Source organism: Chelonoidis abingdonii, chromosome 10 (genome assembly GCF_003597395.2).
Source record: "Chelonoidis abingdonii isolate Lonesome George chromosome 10, CheloAbing_2.0, whole genome shotgun sequence".
NCBI lineage: Eukaryota > Metazoa > Chordata > Testudines > Testudinidae > Chelonoidis > Chelonoidis abingdonii.
The window spans coordinates 28,225,398-28,244,353 of record NC_133778.1 but is presented as its reverse complement, the minus strand read 5'-3'; the positions used below and the strand labels follow the sequence as shown (position 1 = coordinate 28,244,353).

At 39.9% G+C, this 18,956-nt stretch overlaps 1 protein-coding gene across 1 annotated transcript in view; it reads right to left on the bottom strand.

Moving 5' to 3' along the window:
• Positions 1-18,956, bottom strand: part of HIBCH (3-hydroxyisobutyryl-CoA hydrolase) — a 315,629-nt gene that overhangs the window by 146,940 nt on the left and 149,733 nt on the right. The window lies entirely within an intron of this gene.

Genomic DNA, 18,956 nt, shown 5'->3' with positions numbered 1-18,956 from the left:
ATATCATGGATGAATACTTATTCCATTTCTTATATCTCTGTTAGAGCTTAACTAACATTATCCTTTCTGTTCCAAAAGATCTCTTAATTATGATATCCCAGATGGTATCTTTCTGTGTTTCTACGGTGTACTTGCAAATACTTACAAAGCTATAGGCTCTCTACATACTGTGCCTAGATCTTACAAAAAAAGAGTCTTCAGTATGCTTAGACACCATAGATTTTGCTTCTGTTTTTAAAGAAAAACTTTAAGCATAAGTGAGATGTATATCTGCATAAGAGTCACTATAAATAAATGTACTTCTAAATAAATACCTTATGTACATATACCATACTGCTCATAAAAGCTTACTGCCATGTAACTAACTGGTGTACACTAGCAAAAAGTAAGGCGTTCACAGTTAATTTGGACAGTCTGTTCTTAACTCACACCATTGCAGCACAACAAACCATATGATTTAGCAAGATATATACAATATGTGGGTTATCAAAGTGAGTTTAAGAATGGATTGTCAGCATCGCCTTTGAGATTCCTTGATTCTTCTACTTTATATTCAACCTGAAGCATTATACAAACAGATTTTTTTGCATATGTTTATTTAAGGAAATATTTATACACAGATTGTATGCAGGGTTGTTGTGGCCATGTTGGTCCCAGGATATTGGAGAGACAAGGTAGGTGAGGTAATATCTTTTTTATTGGACCACCTTCTGTTGATGAGAGAGACAAGCTTTTAAATTTACACAGAGCACTTCTTCAGGTCTGGGCTGCTCTCTTTCACCAACAAAAAGAAGATGGTCCAGTAAAAGATATTACCTTACCCATCTTGCCTCTCACATATGCAGATTGATATGATAGAACATGAGATCCAAAGTGTTCTTTAACAGTCTGTTTATCCACTTTATATCTTCTTCACAATATGCAGATTCATTACTGACAGTTGACAGTGAAAGTTGAAGTATAAATGAAAAGTAAATCAGGCTCACTAAATTCAAATATGTAGATTTGGGACCAGATTCTGTAGTTCCTATTTAGTCGAAACCCCACATGTAAGTCAGTTGACCACATTCTGACTTGACTATACTACTCAGGCATGATTGTGATCTCATTTACGTCAGTTTAATTCCATTGGCAACACTAGAGTTACTCATGATTTAGACTAGTACAAGTGAGATCATACTTCATTGGAGTTCTGTCAGGATAGAATGTGGCCCAATGTGCATTTACAGCATTTACTATGATGGATGCTACAAATATGTATTGTTTTAAACATAGATTTTCAGCCGGCTATATTATATAAAGAAGCCAGTACAGCACAACATGTGCTATAAATACATCTTTATAGTAAAAATCCTTTTGAAAAGTACTAGCCCCATTTCAAACTCCAGTGACTTAGCCTTTCACTTCCTTTTTTAAACTACAGGAATGCTGAAAGGGACTGAAATGCTGAAACTTTTTTTCCCCAAATTCCTGTAACTTTAAAATAATCGTAGTGGTGTCAGCAAAATTTTGTATAAATCAGAATTTGCTCCTGGGTAGAGACCTTGTATATGCCAAGTTTCAGAGTGAAGCACATTTTTGTAAGAATTATAAACCCTTGAAAACAGGATTCACAGTGGAAATGATGACTCAACCATTAGCATCATACTAATAAAATGCTGAGACAGATTCCACTGGTTGTGTTGGAAGGGAGTACGAATGAGCTGTACAGAGCAGGACCGCCTCTGAAGCTCTAGCAGGGTGGGAACTCAACCGTCCCTTTGAACAAGATCAGTGTACGACCCTCAGTGCTAGTTTGCTGTGCTCTGCTGGCCTGTGGGGAAAAGAATGATGCCATGGCCACACTTTCACTTCAGATTCCCTTTCCGCTTTGGTAAGTCTAGCACTATCGTAGGCCCGGTCTACATCTATACCTTAGGTCAACACAGCTATGTTGCTCATGGCAATGAAAATTTTTGTGCTCCGTGCAGTGTAGCTGGGTTGACCTAACCCCTACTGTAAATGCAGCTAGGTAAATGGAAGAATTCTTCCATCAACCTAGCTAACGGTTCTTGAGGGGATGGATTTACAGTTATGGAACAATCCCTTCTGTCACTGTATCAAGTGTCTATATTATGACACTGCTGCCGCTGTGCCCACTGTAATGTAATGTAGACATTGCCTTAATGCAGTGTTCACACTCCCCACCCTGATTGTGGCTGCCCCATGAAGAGGCATTAGGAATGGGAGAACTGCTTGTACTCCTTCCCACTAACTCTATGAATCTGCACAGAAGCAGCCACAGTCTGCCCCTTAATGGAGTACTGACAAATTATGAACCAAAAAGGAAGATTCAACACATATCAGCTGATATGCAGTGGCAAAAAAAGTTATCTCACTGAGAGACATGCGTCCCTGCTTGACATGTAGAAGTAAGATGTAGCAACGTCAGCTAAAGTGGTAAAATAGCACTAATGCCAAATACAACATAAAAATATCCGTAGAGTTTAGTAACACGTGTTGCCACAAACAATATTTTCCAATTCCTTTATTCTTTTGCAAAGGCACCCCATATCAACATTTTGTCTAGGTGTTGTATCGTGCACTATCTGTGCATTAGCATTAGAGCAATTTTCATCCTTGTTTCCATTCGTTTTTATCAATGGGGCTGCAACAATGTGACCAAAAGAATTTGAGCTGATGTATTTATGTCATGATTTATTGAACAAATTGATTTCAAGAAGCAAAGGAAGAGTGAATCTTTGCTGCTGATTTGGTTAATTTTTTTAAGCACTGAAAAAAAGTGTTGGATACAAAGATAAAAGTCGGTCTGAGGCCAATGCATAGATCATGTTCCATAGAGAACACAGGTCAAACACTGATCTAAGGTGGGTCTTTGAAAATGAATAAAGGAATTGAAATATATTTTTTGAAAGATGCACCTTGCTGAATTCTAAGGGTGTTTTAATATTGTCTCTAGGTAAAATGGCACTAATGCCATTCTGTGTAGAATTTTACTGCTAAATGGGGAGCAAGGATGTGTGGTTCTCACTGGGACAGTTTTTGCCATTTTATAAAACAGCTGAAGGTGCCACTTTAAAAAAATTAATTAAACTGGGATTCTCACACTTCACTTCAGGAGCTAAAGCTTTAAGAAAAACACCAGGTATTGCAAGGCTCATGAAATCATGAGAGTTGGCCACTCTGAGTTTCAACCTTCTTTCAGGTTTCAGAGTAGCAGCCGTGTTAGTCTGTGTCTACAGCCCACTTCATTGGATGCATAGAATGGAACATATAGTGAGGAGATATGTATACATACGGAGAACATGAAAAGGTGAGAGTTGCCCAACCAACTCTAAGAGACTAATTAATTAAGATGAACTGTTGTCAGCAAAAAAACTTTTGCAGTGATAATCAAGATAGCCCATTTCAGACAGTTTGACAAGAAGCTGTGAGGATACTTAAGATGGAGAAATAGATTCAATGTGTGTAATGGCTCAGACATTCCCAGTCTCTATTTAAGCCTAAGTTGATTGTATCTAGTTTGCATACCAATTCAAGTTCAGCAGTTTCTCGTTGGAGTCTGTTTTTGAAGCTTTTCTGTAGCAAAATTGTCACCTTTAAATCTGTTTCTGACTGGACAGAGAGGTTGAAGTGTTCTGCTACTGGTTTTTGAATGTTATGATTCCATTTATTCTTTTGCATAGAGACTATCCAGTTTGGCCAATGTACATGGCAGAGGGTCATTGCTGGCACATGATGACATATATCACATTGGTAGATGTGCAGGTGAATGAGCCCCTGATGGTGTGGTTGATGTGATTAGGTCCTATGATGGTGTCACTTGAATAGATATGTGGACAGAGTTGGCATCAAGCTTTGTTGCAAGAACCCAACCAGTTTCTTTCAAAACCCTGACTTCACCAACCTGAATTTTAAGAATTCTGAGTCAGCTCTTGAAACTAGTGGTCAGATTTGACCCTAGTGAGTCAGTGGAGCCAGGATTTCACTCTACGTCTCCTGTTTGCCAGAACAGATTCACCCCACAAAGCTGCTTCTAGGTCAGCTAAGAATATTTCAGCTGACAGCAGATTCCATTTCAAATAGTTTGGACCTGATTCATCTCTCACTTATACTGGTGTAAATCAGGAGACACCTCAATTAAATCAGTTTGGTTACACCAATAAAAATCCAGAGTAAGTGAGATCAGAATCAGACCAAGAATGTTTTCATATATAATATGCACTTTAGATATCTAGTTTTGTTTGTTTTCCTAGGGGTTTTCTGCATGCAATATTTTAAATTAGGTTATCTTTAAAATTGGTTGGGGGCTAGAAATATATATCATTCCCTATTGGATAGACTGCCAATTCAAAATTAAGTGATCTATAGTTTTTAAAAACACACACACAGAGTAGTGCTAGGGTGACCAGATGTTCTGATTTTATAGGGAGAGTCCCCATATTCAGGGTTTTGTCTTATATAGATGTCTATTACCCCCCACTCCATCCCGATTTTTCACCCTTGCTATCAGGTCACCCTAAGTAGTGCTGAGTTGAAAGAGCAATTGTAGAGGATCTCCATTCAATACATGTTTTTAAAGTTTTGAACTGTTTGCTCCTCTGAGTAGGAACAAATTCAATCCTGATGCCTCTTTTTTGAACTGACCATCTGCAAAATGTTTAAAGAAGACTGCTTACAATAGCTCTGAAATTATCCAATAGTGGAAATGGTAAAGCTACTCTACAATTTGCTGAATTATATCTACTCCCTCTTTATTTGTTTATGTGCCTTACAGGTAGTGCAGAAACAACACTTTGTTTTTTGTGTATGAACTAGCGTCATGTCACAAAATACTAGCAATGTTACAGAGAATTAAAATCTAAGAGCCAGATTCTGATCTCAGTTATACCAATGTAAATCAGTAAATTACAATAGAATTACTCTTGATTTACACTCATGTAACTGAGATAAGACTCTGACCTGAAGTCTTACATAAGAAATTGTCACAATAATAACAGTCTATGAAAAGATGGCTAGATTTACAGCATATAAAAACATTCACAATGAACATACACATACTGTAAGATGATTGCTAACCATATGCTGAATGAAAAGTACTACCAGTAGACCAATACATGAATTAAATAATCATTAGTTTCTTTGCCCTTTTCTAGAATTTTGAGATGTTAACTAATCTGTTTTCTACTGTAATTTTTTCTAACAAAAATATTCTTATATGTCTTCTAAACATTGTGCTACATTGTCAGCTACTGGAAATCAGCAACGTTTTGGTGAGGTTTTTTTTGATTGCTTTCATATATACCCATTAAGAGAGAGGTTATGTTCATATTCATCAGTTTTGAAATTCATTTGTGGGGAAACAGCTTCCTTTTCTTGTAATGACAAGAACAAACAAGATCAAGAATATTAAAAATCTTTTGATTAGCTCTAGTAATTTGCCTATTTCAGCACTATCCAATGAGGCTATCTTGCCGTGTTTGTCTATAAAAGCAATCATTAGCACATCTTACTATAGTACAGGTGGATTTGCATGCACTACTTGGTCCTTGGGTGATGAATGGGCTCCGAAGGACAATGAGGGCCCAGCTGCTTAGCAATGACTACACTTAGGAGCTACACTTAACAGGGAAAACATCTTGGCTTGCCCAGAGATGCTAACTGACCATCATAATCTAGCATTGCACAAACACTGGAGATGGTAAAACACTATCTGCTTTAGTCGCTGTTCAGTTGCATGGCTGCCAGCCCTCAATGGAAAAATATAGAAATTCAGGAAAAAGATACATTGGGTGGGAGTATCACCCCTACTCTTCCCATTTTCACTGCATAAAAGGACCAGAGCACCTTAAAAGCACCTAAATAGGACCAGAGCACCGTTAATGGCTAGATGAGGATTCCCCTGCAAAGGCATTATGGAAAACAGTCATATGCTACCTCCTGAGGACCTTTTTGCAAGCCCTGGTACAGGGGCATGCCAGGGATGAGACAGGTGAGTTGTGTAGGTGCAGGGCTCCAGCAAGAAGCACTGGAGATTTTGGGCTGCATTGAATCCCATAGGGGAGCCCAACGGCAGCTATCATAACTTAGACCGGCTCCCTGTCCTGTATAAGGGCTTGTCTACACAGGGAAATCGTGGAAAGTTAGTGTGAAAAAGTAGGATGTGAATTTAAAGTGTAACAGGTATTCTGCACTAACTCCCCATGTGGATACTCTTAATCTGCACTAAGAACTTATCTAAATGAACACTTAGTTCATGGCAAGTTGAGCTGTAAATCTGCCCTGCACTAGCCTGCCCTGCCTAAGTGTCCATATGGACCCTGCTGAGCACCAAAAGTTCCCTATTGTGTGTTAGATCAAAAAGGGAACTTTCAGTGTGCAGCAGCAGGCAGGTCCATATGGCAGTTAATGCAGGGTAGATTTCGACCCCAGTTTGCTGTGAACTAAGTATTCAGATGGTCAAGCCTTAAGAGACTACCTTTTTGTGGTTTAGGTTAATGCACTTTCAAAGTGGACAAGCCCTGAGTTACACTGGGGACTTCAGCTGTAAGCTTTGTGCTGTACCTTTTAGAGGCATGTCACAGAATCTCACCCTTAGTGTGGAGACCTGACCCAGCCATCTTGTTTCTCTGGCTCATTCCAATACTTGAAGTATTTGCCCTTATTTACTCTTATCAAACAGCACTATAGAACTGAATAGCAAAGGATATTCTTCCTATGGAAATCCATAATATTCTTAAAAATATATTAAGAGAAAATTCAATTTTATTATATTCTATGGGATTTCAGAGTTCTATTCAGGTTCTTATACTGCATCCATCTGTGGTATATGATTGATCTTATTATAGTGATTTCTATGGAACCCTATTGGTTCTAACCTGTTTACATTCCATACAACCTTTCATTAAGTTAGTATCTCCTGGTTTCCTGCATTTGTGCCCAGAACTCCTGAAACCTTGTTTCAGTATATTTTACAATAACTGAAAAAACAGTTCTGAGCTGCAGCTGACTCAGGAGGAAAGGGGAGAAATGGGTTTTATAAGTGGATGTCACATAGCAGCCCCTTTTGCAAAATCTCAGAGCCTTGTCCATCTAGTTTCCCTCATCAGCAGCCAGCCTAGGTGCAGATACAAGGTATATCTTTGAAAACAGATACCATCCTGTGAGTGCAAAGCTCCCTGGAATTCCATAGCCAAAAAACCAGAAAATTTCTGAGTGGATATTTAATTTAAAGAATTATGTTAGCATTAACAGCTCATTCCATGATCTTTAATAATCTATATATCATTGGTGAACAACCTTGAATTCCCCTTCAAAACTATTATTTTACCAGAATAGAACTTTACTGGCAAAGTATCAAATATAAAATTATTTGAATTGAAAAAAACCTGAAGGATATTTAAAGGATTATTTAAGAATAACAATCTGTGTATTTGTATTTTTTTAACAATATAAAATTTACATGAAACACTTTTACAAAAATAAAACTTTTGAGTTAAATGATTTAATATGTACATCCTGTCCCCTGCTGGATCATTTTGGAACTACACAGGTTTGTGAATTAGAGAGTCTGTATTTAATATATTTCAGTAAACAGTATGATTTTTAATGATTTTTATGCTCCACTTTAAATGAGATGGTCAAATTTAACAGCTGTTCAGAAATCAGACAAAAGTTAGCAAATGCTGTTTTGTAGACTGCAACTTGTTCTTGCTCAGCCTCACCGACATAATGGGCCGAATAATTCTAATGATAATTCTTTTGACCTAGATGGAGTTATAGCTGGGATGAATTTGGCTCTTCATTTCCCACCACTCCCTCATTATGCAACCTGCTCTTTGTATTCTCCTCATTCCTCTCTTTTGTCTAGGCTGTGTACAGAGCCTTATAGATTGACTGTATGTGGCAACTGCACCCTACAGAACCTGGAACGCACGGGGCAGAGATAATGTCTATTAACGTCTTTGTAAAGCTCTGTAAAGCTATGGTGCTATGAAAATATTTAATTATAGGAATATCCTTCTATTCTTTCCCACTTCTTCTGAGTTTTACAATTTTATGTAGAGTGGTTGTGATGCAGGGCCTTGTATAGCTGCTCTTGGAATTTTGGATTGTAAGTCAGTGCATGTGCATGTAGCCTAAAAGTTAAAATAAGAATAAATTCTGGGACTGTGAAGCTTAACATACAACTCCAGTGGTGTACTTCTGCAACACAATATAGTCACTGAACTCCAATAACTGGTAAGCTACCTTCCTTCCTGCAGTTAAAACTCAGAACAGAGTGGGGGAGAATACCAGTTATGTGTATTATTGTTGTAAAAAATATTTTGTAAATAGTTCATAATTCAACAGGAAGTTGAATGGATTGCAGATGACTCCCTGAACATGCATACAAGGCTAATCACCACCTGACTCACATGGTGTATCATTTTTCTCCTGTATTATCAATGTAACCGTACGTGTGTGAACAGTGTGTGTCAATGCATGCATTAAAATGCCTTAAATATTCCAAAAGTATTATTAGCCCCAAAAAACACAATTTATTGTTCATGGGCTCCTTTTTAGAACTGTCCACTCTGTGAAGGAGCTATAATTTTTAGTTCCTTCTAAACAATACTTACATTTCTGGGATTTTAGTTTTAAACAAAAAAGAAATCCACTGTAAATGGTGGGGAAAACCTAGTTGCATGATTTTGACAATGAAACCTTCTTCAGAACTGTTCTGCAGAGAAAATATTGCCTACGCCATTAATAACACCTTTTTGCTTACGAAGGGCTAAATTGTGCTTAGCACTAGCATGACTGCCCAAGACAGTAGGAGCGAATAGAGATTCTCTTCACTTGCAAGGCTACCCAGGTCGCACTTCTTGCCTTCAGGTGATAGCAGTAGTTGAACACCTGGTGTTTCCCTGCCGACTTGCATTCAGGGGTGAGTGTAGCAGGTGCAGGCGTGGTTCTGCTCCTCCTTTTCTCCCCACCATGGGAGCCTGTGGAGTAATAAGTTGCATGTCATAAAGGGTGTTACAAATTCCCCACTCACACCTTCTGTGCATCCAGAGATGCTCAGAGGAATTGTGACTCTACAGCAATGCCTCTGAGTGCTGCCCTGCACCTGGACATCACCTTTTACTTCAGGCTGAAGTTACATGGTACACTATAGCTCAAAAAATATTTAAGAAAGATCTTCTAATCAAAATATTATTCCTCACTTTATTTTTTTATTTCTGTCTTGCTTTCCCTTTTGTTCCATTTAGTTTAGATGTTCTACTGGAGAGTTTTTTGTATTTACATTACAACAGATAGTTGTTAGATGGACAAGATGACATTTTAAAATTACTGTATATTGGTGCTTCACTAAGGAGGCTGGGAAGACCTGTATTTAGATAAGGCTAATTTAGCACCTAAATAACTAAATATGAAACTATTTTGACATTATTTTTATGTTCCCATCATTTCTGACTCGCTCCAGAGTCATCTGATGCACCAGCAAGCTTTGTTTTATTTGGTCCAAAACTGTTTCCTGACTCCACTCCTAGAATAACGATCAAGATATAGGAACTCCAGTAAGTGGTGTTTTTTAGTATATGGGATAGTTTAAATTGTTTATTTTATTGTTCTGTTATAATCGTTTAGAAGATATATTGAAAAAATATTGCCTCTTACTAAAAAGACATTTATTTGTGGGGTCCCATCCCTCTCCCCGTGAACTAGCTCAGTTGTCCATTGAAATTGCTGATGATTGTCAAGTCACAGAATGATACATGATGGTGTGTTACAACAGGACTAGTCAGAATGAATTGTTATGACTAAAATATAATTTCTGTAAAATTTAATTGTAGGTGTCTTCAGTACTGCATTTCTATAGGTGGGTGTGGCAGTATCATATTTGTTGAAAAAAATGCACAATGCCCAAAGGTGGTTGTCATTGTGCCTAATGACTCTTTATCAAGTAGGAGTCTAATTGTGCCTGTAAGGGGTATCTTCAAAAGCATTCAGCATTGGCCTATGCTAAAAGTACACAATACACCATGGAGATCCAAAGTGTGGGGTGGGAAAGGTACCCACTGCTATGTATTTTAGGGGGATTCGGTGTACCCCTCTTTTGCAGGTGGCCAGTTTTGTGGGACAGTTTAGAGGGAGGGCAGGATGACAAACCCCTCCAGCCCCTCCTCTCTGCTCAGCTCCTTTCCTGGGCCAGAAGGTCACCTGATCCCTTTGTCTCCAACACCTTCAGACAGTTGGCACCTTTGCAGAAGAGGGGCCCAGTCATGCCATCAGTTGCTAGGAGACAGAGTGCCAGGCATTTAGGTTGGTGCACTGGCCCTTTGCTCTGCAGCAATTATCACACACCCTTATCCCACCACCTAGATACTTAAGAACTGCCTAGGGGACACTGAGGCACCAACACAGTATTCAGAGCAAACATTAAGAACAGTCCCAGTTCATCACAGCCCCTCAACCCTCTGCTAAATTCACCCCTGTTTTGCAACCACTGCCCCCCCCCCCCCCGCAAGCTGGTCTATTTTATTGTTGCAGGGCAAATGAAGGAGCCATAGTTTAATGGAAATTTTCAGCCCCTACAGCGGTCTTGCAGCAGGGAAAACAGAGTTGATGGGAAGGGAACTGGTTTGGATAGGAGACCCAGTCCCCTTCCTTTCCAAAATAATTTGGAAAGGGAATTAGATCACGCCGTGCCTCAGTTTCCCCTTCTGCAGGGAGATAGGGGGGAGATAAAAGTCTCAGCCTGCCGTGCCATATTGCAGACCGGGGGCTTTTTTCCTGGGTTACAATTACATGTCATGATCCCAACTTTAGTTCTGAAACAGACCCACCCAGGCAGGCACAAACTCACCCTCAAACAGCAACACCCTGAAAACCACAACACCACCCCAATATTACAAACCTAGGGGGAATCACAGGGTCAAACACTCACGGTTGGAAGTCCCAGCAGCTGTTCAGGTGAGTGAGGTCACTGAGAGATTATTCCATCCTGTCAGTCTCCCACCGGACCAGAAGAAGCTGTCTCCTCCAGGTGAGCAGGTAGCCTTCTCCCCCCTCTCCTCCCTTCCCCTCCCCCAGCCGCTGGCTCTGCTTCAGCTCAGCGTCTGTGGTTGCCTAGCTGCTGCCGCAGAGCTGCTTCGGCCAGCGGGGCCCCGTCAGGGGGGTATCAGACACAGTCACACAGTCGTGGCTGGGGGCCCCTGTGGGGCCCAGGGCAAATTGCCCCACTTGCCCCCCCCTCTGGGCAGCCCTGATGGTGGGTGCTATTAGGACAGGATCTCCTTAACAGCCTGTAATTTAGATGGAATGTGAGAATGACACTTCCTGCTTCTTAGCTAAAGGCTGCTGCTCTCCTAATATGACTGCGGACAAAGGCCTGAGGCCCTACAATATGGCTACAGGAAATGGCCTTATCGTTACATCAGATAGTTTCTGCAATATTGACTTAAAGTAATTCCAAGCCTCCTCCACATTCAAATCCTTGAGTTCTTCAGTCCAGTCCACTTCCCTACCTAATTCTCTTAATTTTTTAACGTTTGCCCTTTTGAAATCAAGGGACCCTAATTGCAGATGCATTTTTGTTTAGTGCTCCATTTATTTTAAACTGAATTAGCTCATGATCACTCAGACCAAGGAGTTGTCTCTTATAACCAGTTGTATGAGATCCTCGCTAGTACCAAATCTAAAATGACATCACCTGTTGTTGGTTCCGTGACTGTTTGGTGAAGAAATGTGTCAGCTGTCACATCCAAGAAAATATTGGCCTCATTATTATTAGTAGCACTTGTCCTCCAATCTATGTCTGGGAAGTTAAAGTCTCACATAATCACACAATTCCCAGTAGTACTTATTTCATTAAAAACATTAAAGAGGTCTCTATCCATATCCAAATCAGATCTTGGGGTTCTATAGCATACCCCAAGCACTATTCCGTAGGAACCTCTAGTAGCTTTCTTCCCCAAAGTAATTTTGACCCAAACAGATTCTGTTTTATCCATTCCATCACTTCTAATTTCTCTAGTCTACCTCATTAATATACAATGCTACTCTACCACCCTTATCTTTATTTCTGTCTTTCCTAAACAGCACATAACTTCAATACCTGTACTCCAGTCGTGACTACTATTCCACCATGTTTCTGTTATCCCTCTAATATTTGGTTTCACTTCCTGCATCAGTAGTTCTAGTTCCTCCATTTTGTTACTCAGGCTCCTTGCATTGGTGTACAAATATCTTAGTTGTTTCTGCTTGGCAAATGGGTTGAAACTATAGTAAAGAGCAGAATTACCAGAATTACCATTACTATTAGTTCTCATCCTTAAAGGAAACCTGCACAACATTTTCAAAAGATGAGCCAGGGATCTTAAATTCATTACTCTGCTAGATGCTAAGGCCATGTCTACACTACAAAATTATGTTGGCCTAACTTATGTTGGCATACATTCATCACAGTTACTAAATCGCTTGTGTGTGTGTGTGTGTGTGCTTGGTTCCTTGTGTTGGCAGTGCACGTCCCTACCGGGAGCGCTTGTATTATTGTATTGTAGTGTGGGCCATTTTGAGATGGCTCCTGAAAACGGGTAACAATTGATGTAAGCAAAGCAATGTCTACACTGTCACTGTGTTGACCTAATTACATCAACCGTGACTCTATGTCGCTTGGGGAGGTGGTGTTACTTAAGAGAGGTCTACACTTAAAACGCTGCATTGGCGCAGCTGCATCGTACTGTAGCGCTTACATTAAGATGCTCCTACGCTGATGGGAGCCCTTCTTCCATCAGCACAATTAATACACCTCCCTGGGAGGCAGAGCTGTGCTGACACAGCGCTGTCTTTGTGGGGGTTTATGTCAGTATAACTGCATTGCTCAGGGGTGTGGATTGTTCACACCTCTGAGCAATGTAGTTATATTGATATAGGTCTGTAGTGTAGACCTGGCCTAAATTGCCATAGAGAGGCACTTATATTGGCGGAAGCCAAACTTAAGTGAAGACACTTCCACAGCTAGGTCGACACAAGGCAGTTTATGTCAACCTAACCATGCAGTGTAGACCAGCCCTGAAAATCATAGACTGAATAGGGACACTGAATTTGTGGTTTATTACAACAATCTGTAATCCACTAACCCCCTCTTTTTGTCTATGACTGCGGAAGTGTTAACAGGCCACTCTACCTTGAATAGTCTCTTACAATATGTGGTAACTATGCTAAACAATCTGTTCCACCTTGCATTTTGCTGCAAGCTGGGAGTTCCTTTCCCAGACCTGTCTGACTTGAAAACTTGTCTCTCTCACCAACAGAAGATAGTCCAATAAAAAGTAATCAAATGGACAGGTTCATATCATGTGAATAAAAAAGAATACAAATATCTCTCCCATACTTCATAATGTGTATGCAAATAATTAAAAAAAGACTACAGTGCACAAAAAATACAATCCAAAGAATTGAACTGTAGTGTTACAGTGGGCATTGTTTAATTCAGAGTTAAATGCTGATTTGTTTTTAAGTCATTCTGATATAGTGTTATCCAAAGACAGGCATGATCATACCCAGAAGCAGAGACAAAAGAGATTACTTTAAGTTGTATATATGGAAGAATTAAAAAGTAACAAAAAAAATTACTAAGATTTCCAGTTTACTGGGGATGAAGTTATTTGATAGTTGCTAACTCTGTAATAGATTACACAGTTTGTTTTATGTCACGTGAACTTTGTACCAGGCTATTCTGAGTTCATAAATATGCAGAACTTCATACAAGTAGCCCTTGAAAGTCAATTTCTGCAGATTTTACTGGTAAGAAATGTTTCCATTTGTATTTAATCAATTACATTTTATATAATATTAACCAGAGGCTGAATCTTTCATAACACAGATTTCAGGGAAGCTATAAAGAAAACAAATCTAAAAAGGCAATACAAAAACAGGAGTATAACTTATTACATTTATAATTGGTTATAATTCCTGCAAACCATCATAGTAACTTCATGTGAAGAAAAGTTACATACATTTTGCCTAGCCATATTCTACTTTTAATACACATTTGCTTTCTAAAAGCCACTGAATAGAAGTGTGCAGTTGGTTTACTTCACTATTTCCAAACAAGCTTAATTAGTGAATGTCATAAACAGATGGTTAAGGGTTAATGTCTCTTGTACCTGTAAAGGGTTAATAAGCTCAGTGAACCTGGCTGACACCTGACCAGAGGACCAATAAGGGGACAAGATACTTTCAAATCTTGGTGGAGGGAAGTCTTTGTTTGTGCTGTTTGTTTTGTTTGTTGTTCGCTCTTGGGGCTAAGAGGGACCAGATGTACACCCAGGTGTTCCCAATCTTTCTGAATCAGTCTTTCATGTTTCAAAATTTGTAAGTATAGACAGGTAAGGCGGATCTAGTCTTATGTTTGTTTTTCTAACTTTGTAAATGATGTCTTTTCGCTTGGAAGGATTTTTACCTCTGTTCTTGCTGTAACTTTGAATCTGGGGACGGCGGGTGGCGGGAGTACCCCTCTAGGCTTAATGAATCTGAGAGCCACTGTAGCATTTTTCATCCTGATTTTACCAGAAATAATTTATCGCACTTTTCTTTCTTAAAATTAAAAGCTTTCTTTTTAAGAACTTGAATTGATTTTTCCTTATGGTTTTCGAATCCAATGGGATTGAGTCTAAAACTCACCAGGGATGCTGGGGGGAAAGGAAGGGATAATAGGTATATTCCTCTTTGTTTAGATCCAAGGCATTTGATCTGTGTAGCTTCCAAGGCCAACCCAAGGGAGGGGAAAGTCTGAGGTCGGGGGGAAAAAGAGGGGATGGTTTTATTTCTCTTTGTTTTTAAAACCAAGGGGTTCGGGTCCTTAGGGTTCCGCCAGGGAAGGTTTTGGGGGAACAGAAAGTGTGCCAAACACTATATTTTTGGCTGGTGGCAGCGTACCAAATTTAAGCTAGTAATTAAGCTTAAAAGTAATCATGCAGATCCCCACTTTTTTGGATGCTAAAGTTCAAAGTGGGGAAAAAACCTTGACAGTGAAGTTTACTGAGATATAACAATAACTCTGGGAAAGTATCTTGGTAAATTGAAATAAATGATCAATAACATATTAAATCATAATGGCTCTAATAGTGTCTAAAGTCCATTTTTTTGAAAACTACTTATATTTGTATTTATCTAGTAAAGGAAATTAATATATGTTTTTAAAATAGGCATTCAGCCATATGTGTTAACCCAGAAGACTATAATGGCACTAAAGAAATAATTAATGTCAATAATAAATGTAATGTATACTTTTCAAAATTATAATGCACAACAAAATAGGCACTTTTCTAGTAGGTAATAATATCTAACAAAATAAGTATAAAAGACTACTATTACAAAGCCCTGTCCAGTGCATGAGCTTTGCAAAGTGCACACATGTATTATGGGTAGAAAGAATGCCATGTTTATAGATGCTAATTTTTCACTGGCACAAGTAACTCTTTGCACTTTGATTGTCTGAAAATGGCTAAAGACCTACAGTGTCAGTTGGTAATATTATTGTGAGTAAGCAGATAATAAATAATCAGTAGTTCAAGTTAACTGAAAGTTAAAAACTAATTACCTGAAATTCTAGTATGTCGGCTTAGATTTACTTTTATCATATAAACATTGAGCACTACTACAGTGCCATAAAGAGGGTGAAAATCAAAAACGAGCATTTAACTTTACAACCCCTGCTTACTCTGCATAGTACTGAACACATACAAATAGTCACTCCGACTTCAATAGTACATTATTTGCATAGCTCCCAACGTGTACACAGCACTGTATTGTTGTGGAGCCATGCCAAACAAGTAATATGTACTCTGTGTCAAAGAGCTATTTGAATGGTTGCAAGCTGGTATAATACAAGATGAAACAGGACAACATATTACAAGTATGTGGTGTTGGATACTCATTATAACTGGAATAACTGTACATGCCTGGCAAAGAGCTTTCATTTTTTTATGTTCTAGCAAGCAGCAGGCAAACCTTTTTTGATTAGAGTAGTGGTGTCAGCCTCAGTTGCTAGAAACAGAGTAATTCTCTGCCTCCAAATATCTTTCCTTACAACCAGGTGGGAAGTAGGGTTTTTCAGATAAGAAAGGCACTGATGGCCCAGTCCCATAACACTTGGGCCATATATACATTTGGAGTTAGACCCATAATTCTTAGCTTGTATAGACATACTTCATACTAAAAATAGTAGTGTATCCACAGCAGAATGGGCAGTCGCAAGTGACAGCATGGGCTAGCCACCACACGTACATACTCATGGGGTCCAGGCAGGTTTGTGCTTGGGGAAGTGAGGCTGTGCCACTGCTGCCTCTGCTACCACAGCTACACTACTCTTTTTAATGCGCTAGCTCACTGAGATCCAATGTGAGTATGTCTGTGCAAGTGTAGACATGCCCTTAGTGTCTGTACATACATCTACAACCACTACACTCTTACAACTGTCTTACTTAAATGGAGGACTTGTTCACACATCAGCTTCAACAAATCCTGCATTGTGGCAGGGGATTGGACTAGATGACCCTTGTTCACTTCTAATCCTATGATTCTATGGCCCAATATTCTCTACAGCAAACAAATAACTATTTCTGGGGATCTAGCACTAATTTATTAAAAGGTGAATTTTGACCTATCCTTATTTGCCTCATGAGGCTCCTATAGAAATGCCAATCTAAGCCATCAATGCCTTCAAAATGTGTGTCCCAATTGCAAATTTTTTCATTAGAAACATAAACCGTATGTGCAGTTTTACTCTTTATTAAAGGGGCTATACGGTATCTCTTCTTACTTTTCGTTTAAGAAGATTATGCCTCCTATAGCCCCCTATTTTTCAGAGCGCCCAAGCAGGTGGCGCTGTTAAACATAGTTTTCTAAATTAATTTTCTTAGGGTGTGAGCAAATGTTCAGTCTTAGGAAGGCATACTATGTTATTTTTTGTTATGTAAGGTTTTGAGTGGAAGCGGTAGTCCTTGGAGAGTGAGCAATGTGAGCAGCAGAAAGGTTTAATGTCTATCTTGGTCTCTGATGAGAGTCAATTCTTGAGGCAGAGTTACTCCCAGAAACCAGGAATTGGGATTGGCTGCAGTTCCAGACAGAAGAGATGGCCTGCATGCTGTTTGACCACCTCTCTTTCCAGACTAATGCATGTGTGTAAATTAAATAAGTTATACGATGACTGTACTCAGACTCCTCATCACTGATTTCTCCTCCATTGGGAAGGTGACCTGCAAGACCCAGAACTCGGCAAATGCTCAGCAGAGGGGCAATACTGGTATCAGAATGAAACACTTGCGCTGGAAGAAAGGGCAGTCACATTAGAAACATATTGCAGAATTTGCCATCACAAGTAGGAGAAACAACTGATTTAAAATTAACCCCAAATGTGGGAAGTTGGCTAGACTTCTCTTTTTCAATCCAGAACCAAAAATTAGCAATATAAGAGGCTTACTATTTGGATTACTGTCATGGAATGGGAACACTTTTTGCCCTTTGAGTTCCTAATACTGAAGTCCTCACTAGGCTCTCACAATGATTATCGTAAGAGTGTAGAAAAATAAACAGCAGAATAATTTAAAATATAAATGCCCTGTATTACAGTAGGGAAGAAAGGGAGACGCCTCAGAAGTTGCAACTACTAAAGTGGAGCACTGAAACTGATCATGTGCTCCCAGGACCAGATCCTCAGCTTGCGTAAATTAGCATAGCGCCATCCTTCCCTAGATGAGAAACTGGCCCAGAGTATTTTATTTCCATTATTTATGTTATGGGTGTCTGGCACTACCTCAGCAGTGGTGCAAGTGGAATCCATTTCTTACTGGTAAGTGGGTGGAGCCATGGTGGGCACGTGACCTCTTCCTGTGACCCTCCACGTGACTTCTTCCCACCCTGCCTCCAGCCTGGGGCTCCCATGCTCTCTCCATCCCCTTACTTGGGGATGGGGGAGGCTCTGTCCTCCTCCCACTTTGCCTTTGGAACTGCAACGGTGAAAGGAGCAGCTCCTCCAGCATGGGTCTGCCACCCCAGCTCTTTCACATAGAATCTCTTCCATCTGTACAGCAGCCCAGTCAGATGTTAGGGCTGGGGGAGCGGGGCTGGAGGTGGTACAGCAGCCACACCCGAGGAGCGGCTGACATGGGGCTGGCCAGTGGCCACATGTTCTGCTCCTTTCCCTGCTGCTGTTCTTGGAAAGCCCTGTGGTTCAGGGCTCTCCCGGGAACCACAATGAGGAAAGGAGCAGAATGCTGGCAGCTCCTCTGGTGACTGTACTGCCCCCAGCTCTCTCCTCCAATGAGGCTGCTGCTGGAAGCTGAAGGAGACTCTGTGTGGAAGGGCTGGGAGCAGAGGAGCTGCCGGTGAGGGGCCGCCCAGTGGCCCCATGTTCTGCTGCTCCTCTTTCCAGTATGCTGTACCAGCGATAAATAACTTGCCCTACTTGTTCTGATGCTTCTCGGACAATAAAAAGGAAGCCTCTTGGAAACAAACATGATGTTTGATGACCAGTTTGGGGAGCAACCTTCTTTCTTGCAGTGTTTCCCAAAAATTGGAGGCTGCAGAACTGCAACAGAAAAGCCAGTCTGAAATAGAACATGAACAAACTTGCTCAGAGCATTCCAACACTTCCTAGTTTTGGCCAGGTTGAAAATACTGCCTGGGACTTATGACACATAAAAAGGTGATCAAACAAAGCAGGTTTTGTGTTTATTATGGTAAAGTCATATTTTTGTTCATCACAAAAGACTAAGATCTGTGTATGAGAAAGGAGCAAGTTGGTTTTTATTTTATCTGAACTGGTTCACCCATTCCTCACAGAAAATGTATTTTAAATAGTTAACTAATCTGTAGAATTAGTTAACACCTTGAAGCTGTCATAAACAGATAGCTAAGAGTTAATGTTTCTTTTACCTGTAAAGGGTTAACAAAGGGAACCAAAC